At 28.4% G+C, this 19,719-nt stretch overlaps 1 pseudogene; it reads left to right on the top strand.

The window, feature by feature from the left end:
• The first annotated feature begins 7,674 nt into the window (after nucleotides 1-7,674).
• LOC112682278 lies at nucleotides 7,675-8,384 on the top strand (annotated as a pseudogene).
• Nucleotides 8,385-19,719: the final 11,335 nt, after the last annotated feature.

Here is a 19,719-nt window from a genome sequence, read left to right as displayed (position 1 = left end):
CGTAAATATAATTTTTTTTATTTTAAAAAACAATTTAATAAATAGAGTTATATTAAACGCTTATAGTCAAATTTATACTTTCATCCTATAAATATATACCCTCTTCTAAAAACTAACATTACTTATAATTATGAAACTATTTATTCAGCTACTTTTTGCAATTTTTCGAGTTTATGTGGACCAATATTAGTAGTATTATAACTTTCACGAGTCAAAATATTCATCCGTTTGTAAGAACTACCAAAATAAGTAGCTAAACGATTTAAAAACCCAAAAAGATTTTTAGAGTCAATGTTTATACAAATATTAGTTAAACATAAATTTAAAATGTGACTATAACACCAAATACATATAGAATTTTTATTCTGAGATTTAATAAAAGACTGTAATCCATTAAATTGGCCACTCATATTACTTGCGCCGTCAAATGATTCACCTATTACATTTTTAAATTTTAGTCCATGTTTTAAAAAACAACATTTTAGTAAATTGTATAAATCTTTTCCAGTTGAACTTCTAACTTGATTAACTGCAAAAAGCATTTCTTTTATATCACCATTTGCACAATAGCGGACACATATTGAGGCTTGATCAATGACGCCAATGTCTTGCGTACTATCTACTTGTATACTAAATTTTTGTTGGCCAATTTCATTTTTTATTTTGTTTCTTAAAGACAACAAAATTCCATGAATCACTTTGTCAACGGTTGTTTTGGAAAGAAAGGTAACCAAAGATCCTCGACCTTTTGAGTTTAATTTATTATCCTGTTCAAGTTTAACTTTCCTGTTTTTACTCTTTTTTATAGATTGCTGTAAATGTTCATTCAATATCGAATCTCGTTGAGCTGCTAATTTTATAATTTCAAAAAAATTACCTTTATTTGATACTACGTCATTAAAATTTGCTTATGTTTCATTGGGTGTTGGTCCTCTGTAGAGTAAATTTTGACGTCCAATGAACTTAACTATATCAAAAACTTGTTTTAGTATGTGGATATTATTTTCTATCTTTTTTTCTTGCAATAACAAGATTTCGATTGATTGAATATATCAATTGACATTTCATTTGATGCTCAAAAATAGTTTTCAACTGCATAAGAATGAATACGTAAATGTTAATGACGTACAATTGCTGAGTAAACATGTTTAAAATTGGTACAGCCTTCCCCAAAAGAAAAATTTCTAGTTGCTGTATTATTTTCAAACGCAATACAAATAGAACAAAACATAGCATCTAAGCCATTTGAATTTTTCAAAATTGATAACCACTTCCTATGAATTTTTTTTCAAGTATAGATCTATAATATATTTTATTGAAATCAATAAAAACACTTAACCTACTGCTGATTGAAATGGATTTTTAAAATCCAATTTTTACTTTTTTAGAAATAGAACATCCAATAGGTAATTTAAAATTACTGAAATTAGTTTCTATAATTGTTTCTTGTTCTACTACAATAGAGTTAGCATCACTAGGTAAGCCATTTGCATCATCAGGAATATCAGCATTATCAAAAATATAATCATCATCATTATTATAGCCAAGTTCACTCTATAAAGTATTAATTTATAACGGTAATTCATTTTAATACTATATAAGAATTATAATTGTTGTATTTTGTATAAAAAATTATTTATAATCATCAAATATTTTAAATTTGAACTAAAACTATATCAATAAATTACTAAAATAAAAATAAAAATTATCTTTTACCTTTTATTTTTGCTCTGAACACTCACTAACAATACAAAGAATTTCGTTCTTTGTTAAGCCAGTAACATTAACCCCAATATCTAATTCAAGACTTTTTTCATCACTTTTATTAATATTAAACAATTTCGATTATGGACGAAATAATCAGTTTTAAGGTAGCTCCACACAATGCATGTTTCGCGTTTCGTGTTCCTCGTTTTGTAGGGTTTCATAAAAAAGGTATACATACTATGTATGTTTCGCGTTTCGTGATTTCCGTTTCATAGTGTTTCGTTGAGTTTTCAGTTTACTGTTATTTAGTACGTTTAGTTCGTGTTAACATACAGTTTATTCATTCCTTTTTATTCAAATAAAAATGAATAGTGATAGAGGAGATGAGTTATCAATTTCCAGTGCAATTTATATTGTAAAACTAAAAACACGAAGATGGTGGACTACATCTTTATTTAAAAATAGAGAACGATATTGGAAATTGGTAATTGGAATTAAACGAAATTATGTGATTCCACACTATGATAATTTATCACATTCATTTACCTATTTTTATATCTAATTTAATTTATATTAATTATATGAACTTCTTGTTTACGAAAACATATGCAACGCGAAATAACACGAAACCTAACGAAATTACATGAAACAATACGAAATTATTGTTTCGTGTTCTTTGATTTCGTCGATTTACCGTCTTGTTCGCGAAACACTACGAAACAGTTTTCACGAAAAATTTTTTCGTGAAAAATCTATACTCACTATTCATGAAATTAAACGAAAACGTGAAAACACGAAACGCGAAACATGTATAGTGTGAAGCTACCTTTATATTATTATTATTTATTTTTGAGAGGCTGTTAAAATCAGATATTTTTTAACACAAACATACATCCGACAATGTAAAAAATAAAAATGAAAACATAAAATTTTCATAATATCGAGTAAAATGCATATTATATATTAATTCATTTTTATTTTAATGTAAACATTATTGTAATATAGCCTATCAGACATTTTTTTAGTATAATTATTTGTGTACACATTATAAGAAATAGTAATCTTAATCAATAATTAGTTCGTAAGCGCGCGAGAAAATTATATGAATTTTGACTATTGTGGTGATATTATTATAATCACCATTATATTTATTTTACATTATTCGCATTCGGTTGATGAAACAATAAAATACTCGCCTGCATGCTGATTATTTTTAGACCGTTTTGTCAATCACACGATAACAACTATGACTACTTTCGTCGCGTGCTTGCGCTGTGTAAAAACATCTAATAGCGCTTCCTATCGGTCATTTTAATCGTTTCGCTTTGGGTTAGTCCTCTTAATAATTAAAACGATTTTAAATCAAATTAATTTAAAATTCAACAGTCAAAAGGTCTATTTATATTGTTAATTCGTAGACATTTCTATATTTGGTAATAGTATTGATTACACATAATAATAAATAACTAGTATCTATTTTGTTTTCTTAGAATATTTACGATAAGGAATCAGCGTTCGATCAGCGATTGTTTTTATACACACGATTTATTCCGTATAATATACTATATATAGACATTTTGTAGAGTATTATTATAGATAACATATTAATTTATACTCTATTATTAATACTCCATTGGCTGTCACCCGTGAGTATACTTTCTAGTTACTTACTAGTGCTGAGCACCAAATCCGGATCAAACCAGTGGCGTATATTCAATCTTGCTCGGGGGTTAATAAAAATAATCGTTATCTTTTTTTTCGTTGCACAGATAAATAACTGCTATAAATAGATATTATTTTATACAACTTTTTCACCAATTTACGGTTTACTTTTACATTTTTTTTTTTTTTTTTTGGGGTTTATTGGGCCTTTAAGACCATCACAACCAAGCTTCCATCCTACTCTATCCAATGCCAAATCTCTCCAATTGGAAGCACCACCTAAATGTTCAACGTCCTTCTTTATATTGTCTTCCCATCGCATTCTTGGTCTTCCCATAGGTCTTTTACCTACAGGATTTTGTTCAATCACTGCATGTAATAGTGGATTTTGGCTCCTCCAAGCGTGGCCAGCCCACCGTAGTCTTCTGCTTCTGATGACCTCCAATACATCTGAACTGCTGTATAATGTTTCCAGCTCTAAGTTCTTTCTTCGTCTCCACTCCCCAGTTATTTCATCTTTGACCGGGCCATATATTTTCCTCAACACTTTTTTTTCAAAGACCAAGAATCTTTGCTCGTCCATTTTTCTGAGTGGCCATGTTTCCGATCCATACACTACAACCGGACGTATTAAGGACGTATATAATTGTTCTTTCAATTTTCGCGATACTGCTCGTGAGCTTAGTACCTTAGTCAGTCCATAGTAACATTTATTCCCAGCTTGGATTCTTGCTGCTACCTCAATTGATACATTATTTTTTTCAGACAAAATAGAACCTAGATATTTGAACTGTTCTACCCTTTTAAATTCATATTGATCTATTTTTATGGACCGACAAAAAGGTAGTGTCCTTCTACTTAAAAACATATACTCCGTTTTTTTTTCGTTTACACATAGTCCTACTTCTGATGCTGCTTTATGCAGTCTACTGAATAAAATCTTCAAACTATCCTGAGACTCTTCCATCAATACTATATCGTCAGCATAATCAAGTAGACCTATCGACGTGCCTTGTAGTCTAATACCCTCGTTAGGACCAAACTTCATTTCTCTAATAACCTTTTCCAAAACCACGTTGAACAGAATTGGCGATAGCGAATCACCTTGTCTTAGCCCCGAGTTCACTGTGGTCGGGTCAGTTACTAAGTTTCCTACCTGAACCTTTATCATGGTCTCCATGACACTGATAGATACTAAATGGACCAGTTTTTGTGGAAAATGAAATTCTTTCATGATATTCAATAGACTTTCTCTATGGATACTATCATACGCTTTCTTAAGTCTCAACTATTTTCAATATCACAAAAACAAGCTTCCTTGTTCACATCCGTCAGAATCCCCATCGACCTTACTCTTATCCTAAATAGCTGCCTATAAATACAGTATCCGTTTACCCATATATTTAGAATAGTAGAATGATTTAAATTAGTATTAACTAATTACTCCGCTTATTGCACCGACGCTCATCTGGTCGTGAAGCCCGCGCGCCTCACATCACCGCCAGCTCTGAGAGTCAATCTTTATTATTCTCGGGCAGAGCTTAAATACTCTGTCCTCACACTTTCAATTATAAATTACTATCTTATTGGTATTAACCACATATTATATATATTTTATTTTATTCATTATTGCACATATCTGTATAACTTTAAACCATCGTGTTTTGTCAATTAAACACCTTCCAACAACTCTACATCACAGACGTGAACCGTTCAAGTATTTATTCGTCAACGGTGTATTGTGTCGTCCTCTTGCAGGCCGGCCCACTACATTACTTATGATAATTGGCGGTGCAGACATGCTCGTAACCTCGACTTTTCCATCACCAAGGTGTTTTGATGGTAGGGTACTAGGTTCATGTTGAGCCAAAGGTGAGACTTTGACGGGAGGGGGACTAAAAACCTCGGAGAGGTTATCAGCCACGATGAGGAGAGCAAACCTATTTGACGACATATAAGACTTGCTTTTCTTTAGACTTGAATCGAGATTTGACGAAGAGGAGGACGACAAATTCCGTTTGGTCGACTTCAGTGTAGTAGCGCGGGACATGATAGACGGGTCTGCGTATTATCGTGCAAAACACGTGAACATAATTAAATAATAAACTGATAATAATTGTGTGCACGACGTAGTGAACGTGCGTGCTCGACGACGGACGACACAGAACTGGACTTGTAATCTTATATTACTTAAAACATTATGTAATTATGTGCTTGTTACTACATTTTTAAACATAGACTTCATTTCGAATTTCGAATAAAAATCTATTTCACATTTTAATCATTTCACATAGGTGTATCCCTAGTTTACTTTATTTTAGCTTCACTTTCATAATATGTTTTTTCATTTTTGAGACACTTTAATAATAATTGTAGTTTGTACAAAATTTTTATAACATAGGTAATAAAAAAAATGGATTTAAATATATACTACCTACATCAGTAGCTTGTCGCTACAGCCTACAACACTATTATGCTAACGCTGTGTCCAACGTAAACGTGGCGAACGCAAATTTGCGGCAGATGCGAACGAATTCACTTTAGCCGCATTCACCCCTCGCAATCGTGTCCTACGTGTACGCGGTGAACGCGAATTTGTGACTAAACCATATTCAGATATTTTTTACTTTTTTTTACACGCAGTGTATTTTGAAGTGAGTTGTGCAAAGGTTGTGCGGTATATTTTACACGTTTATGTATTATTCTTTTAAAAACAAAAACAACTAAAAATGTCTTTTAGTCTTGAAAAACAATTGTTAATACCTATTGAAAATTGTTGAAGTGAAATATTATATATATTATATTATACTTTGTATTACATTTATTCCAAAGAACACATTTATTTTTTGTACCTCAGATATAATGAGTTTCATATTGATCATTCAACAATATCTAATATAAAAATATATAATACTATATATTATAATTTAATAATATATATTACCCGTTTACCTATTCGTATCACAAAATAATCGTATAAAAATTTTTAAAAAATCAATTATAATAATAAATCGTAAATTGTAATAGAAATATTTTGACGTCTGTTCGCGTAAACCTGGGCATGTGCCCCTCCCCTTAATACGGGCCTGCACCTGCCTCTAAAGCTAACTTTCTTTCTTCGATACCAGCAAGTTTCATAATACTCCTAATAATTTCCATATGCATACCCATTTCGTCATTATATTTTATATACGTTGTAGGGGCCATACATGGAACATCTAAACTAGTTGAAAATTTAGCTTTAATTTAAGGGATTTAATCAACAATTTTCTGTTAGATCGTTTAAATTTTCTGTTTTTATTTGCAATTTAAAAAAATTAAAAATCATTATTTCCAAAATGATAAATATTTAAAAATATTCAGATAGATATCTATATTTTTTACTGAATAGTAGGTAGCGTAACTGTGAATAAACGTGTGTGACTAAATATTAAATAATAATAATATAATATAATCATATAGGTACACTATCAATCGTTTATAATAATAGCATGAATTTTTCGTAGGATTATAGATAACGTCGACGGTCAGATGCGAACGTTGCTGTCCCTGCTTTCCGACAATTCTTTTTGGCGTAGTGGGAGAAAATCGTGGCCGCCGTCATATTGACATGCAAGTAGCAGCACACAATGGCAATATAAATTAAAAATTACAACATAAAACATACCTACGCAAAATTACGATTATTCGTTTCCTAGTGATATAAGAGAAAAAACACCTATTAGAAAATCTAAAGTAGACAACATTTTGGAGAAAATGTCCTATCAGTTTTTTAATTAACTTAATATTTTGAATACAATATAACATTCAAAAATAATTTTTTTTAACTGTTTTAAACGATTGTAACTTTTTATGTATACATTATTTAAAAAAAAGAATATGTAATTTTTTCCAAAATGTTGTTAGTTTTAAATCTTATAATAGGTGTTTTTGTTCTTAAACTACTAGGAAACGAGTAATCGTAACTTTGCGTAGGCATGTTTTTACACTAAAAATCGGGGGGTATTACGTCCTCTTAAAATTATTTTGATTTTAATATAAAATATCGATTTTAACTTTTTTCAATTTCAATATAGATTTTGAAAATCATTACCAACCATTAACGATTTTGATTTTCTAAAAGATTTTTAACGATTTTTTTCGAAATTATTTTTATTAGAAAATAACAAGTGTCAATTTTCAAATTTCTTGGCAGCAAATATTAAATACAGACTAATAGATCATTTGGTTTTGGTGTTTTTGTGAAATGCTTATTTTACAAATCATATTTTTTATTTGTATAGTAAAAATTAAAGAAGCTGCACTATGTCAGATGGTAGACAACGACTTTCAGGTGCAGAATATAGGAAGAGAAAATGTAAATAAGAAGCGGTAATTAAAAAACTGTCTAATTCTATCAAGAAATTTATAACTGGTTCTTCCTCTTCATTAGATATTTCAAATGTTGTAGTGGTAGTTGTAGTACAACCCAATGGGATGTTTGACTCTTTAACAGTTGTAGATGCCACTGTACCTTTTGAAACTACAGTAGCCAAAAAAATAACAAACAATGTTGTAAAACAACCCAGTGAGGTTTTTGACTCTTTCTCAGTTGAAGATGTCACTGTACCTTCTGAAACTGTAATAGCCAAAGGTATAACAGAAAATGTTGACGAAAATTCCTTTAATCCTTTAATTAATATTAGTACAGACCCTGCTGAATGGTTTTTAATTATTAATAATGACTTTAAAACATTGTTGGTTGAAAAGGATCCTCCTGCTCCGTTAAATACAATTTTTATATTTCCTATAGATGATCAAGGACAAAAATTCACACAATTTCATTACAAACGAAGTATCTGTAATGGAAAAAATGTCACAAGGACATGGCTTGTATACTCTATTTCCAATACAACGTAATATTTTGTTTTTGCTCTAAACTATTTGATAATTCAAACTCTAAGTTGGCTTTAAAAGGGTATAATGATTGGAGGCATTGGACTGGTCCATTGGGAAGATTCCCGATTTCCCTATAGGCCAATCCGCCCCTGCTTTTAATATACGATTTATTATTCGTAACTATAAAATGAAACTCTCGTAAACGTTGATACATGTATTGGACAGTGCCGACGCAATAATTCAGTAACGTATGTAATCGTATAAAACATGTTTGCCAATATGGTGATTTTTATATTTAGAATTTTGGATAAGGAAATCAATTTGTATCAGTTTGTATCAGTAATAATTTAATGGCCAATCATATCAAAAATGTATATATATACGATGAAATATCCGGGGTTACCATTCAAAACAGTGAAGATATAATATTTCATGTTACTGACAAAGTTGAATATTTTTATTTTTTTTTAAACATGTGACTTTATTTTGAAATTATTACAATCTATACGTATGTGTACAATAAGCAATATTTAGGGCGGGTAAGATAATCGGAAATGATAGTGACATTATAGGAAGTCTCACATTAGAGACACCTAGTGGCTTTAAATTTAGTAATTTAGTCTTAGTATTTACCATACACTTATTACAATTTTTACAGTTTATACAATTTTTAGAGTTTATAGATTTATTAAGTCTTAACACCAGTTCCGCTTAAGACGTCTGGTCGGATTTCCAGGTAATGTTGGTAGAGCTAGATCCTTGGTGAGCTGGTTGGCATTGGATTGAAGTTTTGAGTTGAAGCGTTTGTAATAGAAAGTAGCAGTTTCGTTGACTGAACAAATTTTGAGGTGGGAGTTTATTGAATTATTAGAAAGATACCATGGTGCTCCAGTTATTATGCGATAACAGATATTCTGGAAGGCTTGTATAGTTCTCTTATTAGATTTTTTGGCAGAGCCCCATATTACTACTCTGTATACCCACAATGGTTGTAATGGAGTTTTATATAATATTATTTTAAGAGTTAATGAGAGGTTCATGTAATACTCGTAAGAATTTAAGTGAGAATTTTAATAAAAAATGTATTTAATTTATTTTTATTAAGATAAAATAATAATTATTAAATTTAAAGTACTTAATTTAACAAAATCCACTTGGTAATGGACATAAATAATATTAACTGTTAATGAAAATATGAAATAAATGATTGACGTGCACCAAAGAATTTCCGATGGATTAAATACATAAACTAGTCGTATTTGAATTTGATGTTACCACAGCAACTTGCCTTCAAAACATAAATATATTTTTAATTTTTTGAATGATTTTTTGAATAAAATTTTACATTTGTAAACACATGATTATTTAAAAAATGTATTATATTATGTTTAGCACTCAACAGAGGCGTACCGATGGAGAGGGGTTGGTGGGTTGGATCCCCAAAATGAAAAATAATGTGTATAATCATTTTTATTATGGAATTGTAATATTACATATAGCTAATTATAAATATATAAATAAATAATAAATTATTGTTTATATCAAAATATATCTATTACGTATATTGGTAGACGACAATAGCAAAAACAATTTGCATATTTATTATCATTAAGTTATATTTTATTACAATAAAAATTATTTTATAATACTATTAGGTAATAAAAATATTAAATGTATAAAATATAAAACGGTTCAATTTTGGTAGTTGTTATAATTCCGTAAGTAGTATTTATTTCCGAAAAAATCTTATCCTATAAATACCGACACACTACTTATACGACTAATATGAAGGTATAATTAACTCTGAGTTGCAAGAAAGTATTGAAAAATTTAAACTTTGGTGGTAATACGTGGTTAAAATGGACAATATTCCCAAAAATACTTACTCAGCTTTATAAATATGTGACGAAAAAGTGTTTCCTGGGGCGAGACACGTTTCCACCAAAAGTGTACCTTTCCTTTTTCCACCCGTTTCCACAAAGTTATATTTTGACCAATACCCGTTTTCATTAAACCAATTTTTATTACAAAACTTATTAGTTAAACGTATTTTGCACAATATTATGTATGTTAGATATTGTTATAGTCCATATTGAACTCCATAATAAATTTAATTTTGTAGACTTGTTTCAATATTAAAATAAAATACGATAGCAATCATCTAATAACTACCCACCAGTACCGAAGAGGTGAAGCATTATCATCAGTGACGAAGCGTCATAGGAGTCATTGAGACAATATCTACCCACTTTTAATACGGATACATAATTTGGTTTTATTATATTTTATTTATTTTTATATAATATATACTTCAATATTTATCATAGTTTTACTTTTGTGCCATACCGTATTAGTATTCTTAAAATAGATTAGTTGCGGACCGTGCACGTGAGCTGTCGTCCGTTGTGGCGTAGTGCTTAATTCTATAAACCATCCAAATACAGTTATAAAAATTAATATTATGAGACGACGCGTTGCAGCATCTCGTTTTTCAAGGAACGGTGTGTAAGGGGAATAGGTTATTGAGGTTGTTGAGTAGGGATTATCATTGCGCTATGAGACATGTCTCACGTTCGTATTTATTATTTCATTTTAATATACATTATCGTAATCGTCATTGATTTTCGCGTTGATACATTATCATTCAACGCCATTTTGTTATCATAGTTATTGGTTGGTTTTTATTTTACGATTTATTTATTTCTGGTGTGATATTCGTATCTAATTATTAAAATATTGTACTATTGTCATTTGCCACTATGCCTGATGATTTAATTAATGAAATGTTGAATGATGGAATAGTAAACTACTCATACGAAAAAAAATATGAAATAAAAAATAAAAGACTGTGTCTTTTATCATAAATACATATAAAATTATAAATGAGGGGGACTGTAATGTATTATTTTAATGTCTCCCCAACTTAAATACTCGTGCTTCGCCACCGATTATCATATCTACTCGTATATAGCATAATAAAATACATCTAAATATTTATAAATCATAAACCTAAACAAAGTACTAAAAAACGAGTTTTCTCATGTACATATATGTACTTTTATATCGATTAAATGAGACAAATCAAAAACTATCTATTTACTCGATATCGCACGACTCTATGAGTTTCAGTCTACGGATAGTATATTTTTCATATTTATAAAAAAATGATTCATGTATGTATTTGTAAGTGATATAGAAATTTATTCGATAGAAACGAGTATCAGTCAAAATATAATTTGGTGGAAACGAGTATTGTTGGAAAAGGAAAAGATATACTTTTGGTGGAAAAGTGCTAAACCGGCTCCTATAGTAAAAAACCTTCTTCAAAGACTTGTGACTTTACCTGTGACAACTTCTACACCAGAAAGAAGTTTTTCAACACTTTGTCATTTAAAAAAATAATTGAGAAATACTATGGAATAATCCTATTTGAATAGATTGGAGTTATTAAATATTCATCATTAAATGTGAGCCCAGAAGCTGTAATTGATAATTTAGCAAAACATTTTTTTTTTATCATACTAAATTAGTAATTTTTCTTATAAACAACCAAATAATAGTTATGGAAAATGTTATTTTTTTCGTTATAAGTTTAATGTATATTCATTTTTTAATTTTAAATATTATGTTGTTTCAATATAGTTGTATACTCAACGCAACTAACAATTTTTATGTTTGCATATCGAACTCCCCCTTCCACATACGAAATAATTTTGCGTACATCATTGACACTCAATATGTAACTTTATTTAAAATTAAATAATAAGATATTTAATTTTATTTTATTCTATACAGTGCACCCATATTTGAATACAACGAAATTGTATTATTATAGAATTATTGAAAATAATTCAAAAATTAAATTATAAATTACGGATGAATAACAAATTAGTATGATAGCTCATATTTTACAAAAAAAAATAATAGGTATTGTATTTAGTTAATTACATTGAATATTAAAGAAGAGGAAAAGCAAAATGTATTTTTGTTGTGCTATCTTTCAAGTATACAATAATGTTTAATGTGTATAAAATCCGAAGATATCATTTTTCGGAATTTCCAGATATTTATAACCGAATTCGAATCAGATTCTTATACGGATTTTCCGAAGTATCTGAACTATCCGGATTTATGGATATGCTTTTTTTATGTGATTTATAATTACTATCAATTTCTAGTAAAATAAACTATATTATTCTAATTAAAATTTATCAAAAAATTAATATTATGTTTTATGAACTACTATTTACTTATCATGTTTTCAACAGTTTTTATAATTTATTATTATTTAACAAAACAACAAGTTATTAAATTGTTGAGTTTATTTTATACTTTTATGATTTACAGCAACTTATCATGACTAAATAACCAATTAACTTCTCTTTGTCAGTTCGCGTGTGGCGTCCGTAACGTACGCATCAGCCGTCGCGCTCCTCCTTCGTTTATTATTTTAACAAATTCTGATATTTGTTTTCGCTCAATTTTTGTACCAAATAGTTGTAAAACAGTTTATAAACATACTTATGTTTAGTCAGCAAAAATCTGTCTTTAATAACGAAATGTAAAGCTATTTTTCCTTCCTATAAGATAAATAGAATACTAACTTTATTATAATATTGTAAAAGTGGTATGACTCTTCGCCTCTATCCTTGTCCTGAAGTTTCTCTTAGCAACATCCCAATCCCATCAACTCAATCAGTAAAGTACTTAGGTCTAATTGTTGATCGCCGCCTCACCTGGGCACACTATATCAAATCAAAAAAACTCGCCCTAAATGAACGTCTTCGCTCGCTTAAGACATTAATATCTAATAAACACACTAATTTAAACACCAAACTACTCATATACAAATCTTTAATCAAGCCGATGTGGACTTATGGCCTCCAACTCTGGGGCAATGTAAAAAAATCTAATATAAACAAAACACAAACCTTTCAAAATAAAATCCTACGCACAATCACTAATGCCCCACCATATGTGTCCAATTTTACTTTACACACCGATTTAAAAATAAAAACTGTTCACGCTGAAGCAGTTATATTCTATAAACGTTTTCATAACAGACTCCCCTCCCATCCCAACCCCCTCATTTCAAATCTAGCCACTCGTACAATTCCTGGTAATCCCTCTCGAAGACTTAAAAGAAACTGGTGCAGAGATTTACTTAATGAATAAAAGAAAAAATAAATAATAATTAAAAAATAAAAACAAATTCAAAAAAAGGTAGTGTTATCACTGGATGGCTTCTTCCCTCACGTATTTCATGTTAAAAAAAATAAAAATCAATTATCACATATTCTTATTGTGCCTACAGGCACAGATTGTATATTTCTAGTTAAAAAATAAAAAAAAAAAATTATCTTTGTGTTTATGTGAATATAAAAATGAGTTATTGAACAGCAAAATTTAATTGAATATCAGAATGAATAATCCATAAAATTTGGACTTCCTAAATCCGGATATGCACACCATTATATATTATTACTATATAATAATACAAATAATAATATAAATAAATGTATAGTACAATAATACTGTTATTATTAAATACATACTACTAAATATACCTATAAATTATTCTTATAATTCGTTTTTGTTTTCTGTACTGGAAAAGTATAGAGAAAATATAAAGATAGTGTGTTTTAAGTTGCGTAGAGTCTAATTGCTGATTTAACTAAATCTTACAAAACTGAAATTTGATGTGGACTTGAATTTTTTAGTAGAAGAAACAAAGGGATGGAAGAGTTTTAGATTCATAGCTGAATACATACATTTTTCTACTTTTTGGTTACGTGAAATGTATGTATTTAATTTTGTTTAAAATGTAAATTTAAATGATTAACAATTGATAAATATATAAATTAATATAATATAAATAAATAGCATTAGAATTAGGGGTCTAAATGAATTTTACGGTTCCGGTTTCAATTTTGGTTCTTCAAAAACTAAAATTTCGGTTTCGGTTTCAAGAATAAATTCCTTTTAAGTTTCTGGTATTATACTTATGTAAGAAAATGTTTGTTCCTTACTTTAAAAATATAATAAAATATTAGTAGTATTAATTGGCATAAATTATGGCGATCAATGCTAATTTTCAGTCAGATATCCTACCAATAGCATAGAGCTAAGGAGAAGACTAAATAAGTAAACAATTTATCATCACTTAATAAAAGACTGTTTCTAATAACTTTTTTATTGTTTATTATTATTTGTACGTTGATTATTATGTATAATTTCCGCATTACCACTTGTTAGGTATATCTGTGTTCAATATTTAAATTCTTAAAATATACACCAATCTTTGTTTTTATTACTGTATACTATATTTATTTAAGGTTAGACTTGCATCTGGGGGTTTTAGAAAATTCTGTGGAAAATTCCTTTCACTAGATATTATACTGATCAGTGATAAATTTATATGTGTATAAATATAATATTATTTTATTGCACTTTGTCGTGGTCGTAATTATGACCGCGGCAACAACATTCGTCTTTCGTTAAATCACGACCGTCAGTCAACTGGTTCCGTACGCCGCGGCGGAAGTAATGCGCCAACAACCGACGGGTTTGTGCGTTCGCCAGGGACCGAACGTCAAAGGTAAACGTGCAGCCCAACGTAACACCAGTGGCGGTTTTCTCTATGAGGCAAGGGAGGCACCACCTCTCTTGAAAATTTGAAAAGAAAAAAAAAATATTTTTTTCATTGCTTAAAAAATCTTTATTTTAAAAAATTTGTTTTTCTAACGAATCATTAAGTTTTTTTTCAAAATTTTTAATTGAAAAAATAATATTCAACACACAATTAATATGAATTCATTGTTGAAAAATAAGCGTTTTAAATTAACATCTCTCCACACGGCTCCAAAGCTATGCGCCCCCCATTGGCCAATCATTATTTTCTATGATTTTATAACAATATCGAGTTTTTTTCGTACTCGTATCCAGTGTAGAGGCTTGGGACGGCAACTGATTCAGTCGTCTACCGTGAATTTAAAGCGTACACGAAATTATACACTCACACACATACAATCATTTGAACTGCGCATGTGACAAAGCGAAAAAATATAATAAAAAATAATATAATATGATATTTAATATTTTCGCCTCCTCACAATGGTATCCGCGATAGTAAATAGATGTTTATGATTCATGGCGCGCGCGGCATTCCTTATTATAAAACTGCTTATTGTCAACACAGATATAGATGAGATAAAATTTTTTTCAAATTTCAAATTAAAAAGTACAGACACATATAACTAAATATACATATTTCAACCAATCGAAAATAAAATGTACTAAGAAAACTTAAGGTAATACTTCCAGTAATATGCTATCTGTAAACTACCTCTCATATTTCATTAAAATTTTTGTATAAGAATAGATAGTACTATAAACCCATATCGACCGTATAACCCACTGGATATTGACCGGATGTTGTTAAAAAATAGTCGATATAGAATAATTATTTGTTAAGTGTTCAGTTCAGTCGATTATTATTATCCGTCGTTGTTTTTGCGTCTCGCAACCACACAACGTCGAATCATACGTAAAACGTACGCGTATATTTTGTAACATTGTGTAATGCCGAAAGTACACCAGTCTACGAGTAGCCGACTACAAAGTTTTGTTTCGGAGTTTAATGATACATTTAAATCCAATGGACATGTTTTATTTTGTGTACTATGTGGTCATTTTTTTTAAGCTATTTGTGGTGTTATAAGGCATTCAAAAAATGTAAAGTCTTGAGTTTGCTTTTATAGCACACATTTTCAATGATATATTTTTAATCACTAACCACTTATTTAATACTTTACAATGTAAATCCTTTGACATAGAATATTGTCTTAGAAAAATAAAAATAACATGTGATCTCATAACACAAAAAAAGAGTGAAGAATATTTTTTTAACTATTTTAATACAGCAGTTGAATTAACAAAACATACCACAGCAAGACAAAATTCTAAAAATGAACAAAGTTTTCAAATATTATTTAATGAAATAATTGATAATATTATAATGCAATTGAATACAAGATTTAGTGACACTGATAAATTAAAATTTTTACAGTTGGGTGATGTTTCAAAATTTAAAGAATATTCCAGTAAATTTCCTGAAAGTGGCCTGAATTGCCTTAAAAATACATTCACTAATATTTTTCAAGAAAATAAACTAAAAACTGAATTAGAAGTTTTATATAATGATGTTAGGTATCACAATCTTCAAAATATTTATGACCGGATTAAAATCTTCAAGAATGATGGATTAAAAGAAGTTATGCCTAAGGTCTATAAATGATTTGCATTCATTTTAACAATTCCATCAACTAGTGTTTTGGTTGAGAGAAGTTTTTCTTGCCTAAAAAGAATTAAAATATACCTGAGAAATAGTACTTGCCAATAACATTTAAGATCTTTATCAACAAAATCAATTGAAAAATTATTAATACAAAAACTTTAAGAAACCGAACCATTTTATGATGATGTCATAAATATGTATGCTAGTCAAAATAACAGAGTTATTGAACTAATATATAAAACTTAATATTCTTTTTATTTTTTAAACAATATGTACATAATTCTGTTATTTTTATTACAAAAACTTTTCTAGTCAGTAAAGAAACTGATTATTAAATATTTTATCTATAAGATTAATCTATAATTTATAATTTGAAACAAGAAAGTCATCTGTTTCATTTATTTTACTTATTACATTTTATTAATTGAATTTTATTAACTAAAAATATTTTAATTGAATATTTAGATTTATTGAATCATTTTTTTAAATTATTATTAACTTGTTATTTTATTAGTTTGGTAAATTTTTATTTTTGAATTATTTTTAAAGAAAAAAGGAACAAATTATTAAATTTAGATATACCTATACTTGTTTATTATTATGTTATATTTTATTTATATCTTCTATAAAGTACTAGTTATTATTAAACTAAACTATATATACAATTTTTCAACTGAAAAATAATGTTAATTTTTTTTAAGATACAAATTACATGTAATGCATTTTTTATTTTATTATTACGTATCTTTCTACTTAAGTCTTAAATTGAATCGGTCATTTCGAAAAGGCCATACATCCATAAAATGAAAACTGTCAGGAAACGTAAAAAACTATTTTTAGAGATCAAAATTAAATTTAGATTAAAATTGAAAATGGGATGAATTATTTAATTCCCTTATAAAAAACCAACTATGATATGGCGGTCTCGCAGGAAATATGCATTATTATTAGTTAAAACACATCTATCACATAAAACTAGTTTTGAAAATGTATGGAGAAATGGCCTTTCCGAAATTAATGATTCAATTTCAGACTGTTTAGTATGCTTTTCAACTTTATATATAAATACATGTTTTTACTATAACTATTTTTCTATTTTTTTCCAGTATATATTTGGGATGTATGATGTATCAATGCATATTTTTGCTATAAAAACCAGTGAATATGAAATATAAAAAAAAATTTTCTTGAATTAGATTATTTATTGTTATTTTAGTATAATATTTAAAGTAATAGACACTTATTAAGTAGCTTAAGTAACGGAGTAGTTGTGTGGGAGGGAGGGTAAACCTCTCACGAGTTACTTTGGTAAAATTATAGATCGCTTCCCTAGAAAATTATTGTCAAAATCGCCACTTCGTAACACACTGGAGGACTCTCGACTAATACTATTACGAATATAATATTGTACTATTATAATAAAGTAGTCATGCTATTGTTCGAATATTAACGTGTACCACCTTTTATTCAAGTCCGGTTTTTTTCAGTATGATTTCAGTCCCTGGTTTAGTATCATGCAGCCATATTCCAAATAATAATATAAAATATTGTGGACTTTGTTGCTTTGATGTGCTGGTAAAGTACAATGTATACACAACAAATGCATACTGCAGTCTTTTTATTGTTTAAAAAATAATTTTATCATAAGCTTTAACCCAAGTAGGATGTAACAGTTGAAAAGTAATTAAGAAAGACATTTAGCTAAGACATTTTGGATAGTTTTATGTTAATGAATGTAGAAAAAAATTTAAAAAAAAGATTAACTGAATACAATTAATTTAATTTATATTATTAAAAAATCAGTTGCTAGAAGTAATACATTTAATAAACTGTTATCATTTTAAATATACATCAACATTAAAATATAGTGAGTAAAGTGATAATTTATATATAGACACAAGTAGAATTACATTTGAGGAAGGCCTACAACCATATCTCAATATTATACCAGATGTGAAATGTACATAATTTAATTTGTTTTGGAGGCTACCATTCCATTTGGGGAGGGGGCTGAGCCCCCAATCTATTAAATTACACATGTTTAACTTATCATACAGTTCTTTGTTATATATGGCCCTAATAGATCCCAGTAAAAAAAATGTACCTATCCGTTCATTAACTCAATTAAATCCGAATGCTGAACTCACAAATTATAAAGAATTAATACTAGGCAAAATTGAATGAAGTATAGACACAATCACTGATACAACAACATAATAAATCAACAGCATTAGATATGTAGTTTTACATTTCACCGTCCTACACGATACTACAAGCTTATTGTGAAAAAGATTAATAGGTTTTTCAATGCTAATATTGTATATGATAACCATGACTATAAGACAAGAGCGACAAAAATTATGATTCTAAAATATAGATGCCCTATTTTGAGTGATGATCTGCATCATGTACCATATATCAGACAATTTTACCAACTATTTAATCATTTGAACAAGTTCAGAGTAAAAGCCTTCATAAGCATAGACATCACATTTAGCAATAAAAATGTATATGCATACATATATCCTTTTATTTTAAATAATTACACATACCTATACATGATTTAAAATTGCCTACAATTTGCTCATTTATCACTTATAAACTGAAATTGTATCATAGTAACTAATATTCTATAAGCGAAATACTCAAGAAACCGATTACTTGAGGTATTCGTATAAGGTTAGGTTAGTTCAAATGCTTTGATAGAGATTTTATATTGATGTAACTTTTTTATTAATTAGTAAAAAGCTCTTATAAACTATTTTGTTAAGCACAATCTATATTGTTATATATTATTCAGATAATTCATAGTTGCATAATACATCATTAAATAATATTCATATTACAAAATATAAGAGTAAATAATGTATAGAAATATATCAATACATAGTTATTTATTCAAATGTTATATCAAGAAGCTAATTGGTTTGAATAATTTACATTTTTTTGGACTATAACAATAGATAATGAATTCATTCACACTTATGTACAATATAAACCTAAATAAATAATATTTAGAATAACTTTAATTGTTTCATTACAGACATATGAATAAAAAATAACTTAGTTTAAAAAGTTAAATAATAAATTTACCTAAAATGTACATATACGTAAAATTAAATAATTTAAACTATAATTTTACAATCAGATATAACATGCGTCAATAAGATATAAAA

The sequence above is a fragment of the Sipha flava genome, unplaced genomic scaffold (genome assembly GCF_003268045.1).
Source record: "Sipha flava isolate LNK unplaced genomic scaffold, YSA_version1 201_pilon_pilon, whole genome shotgun sequence".
Classification (NCBI taxonomy): Eukaryota; Metazoa; Arthropoda; class Insecta; order Hemiptera; family Aphididae; genus Sipha; species Sipha flava.
Note: the sequence above shows the minus strand (reverse complement) of the source record. Positions and strands in the feature narration are given on the sequence as shown.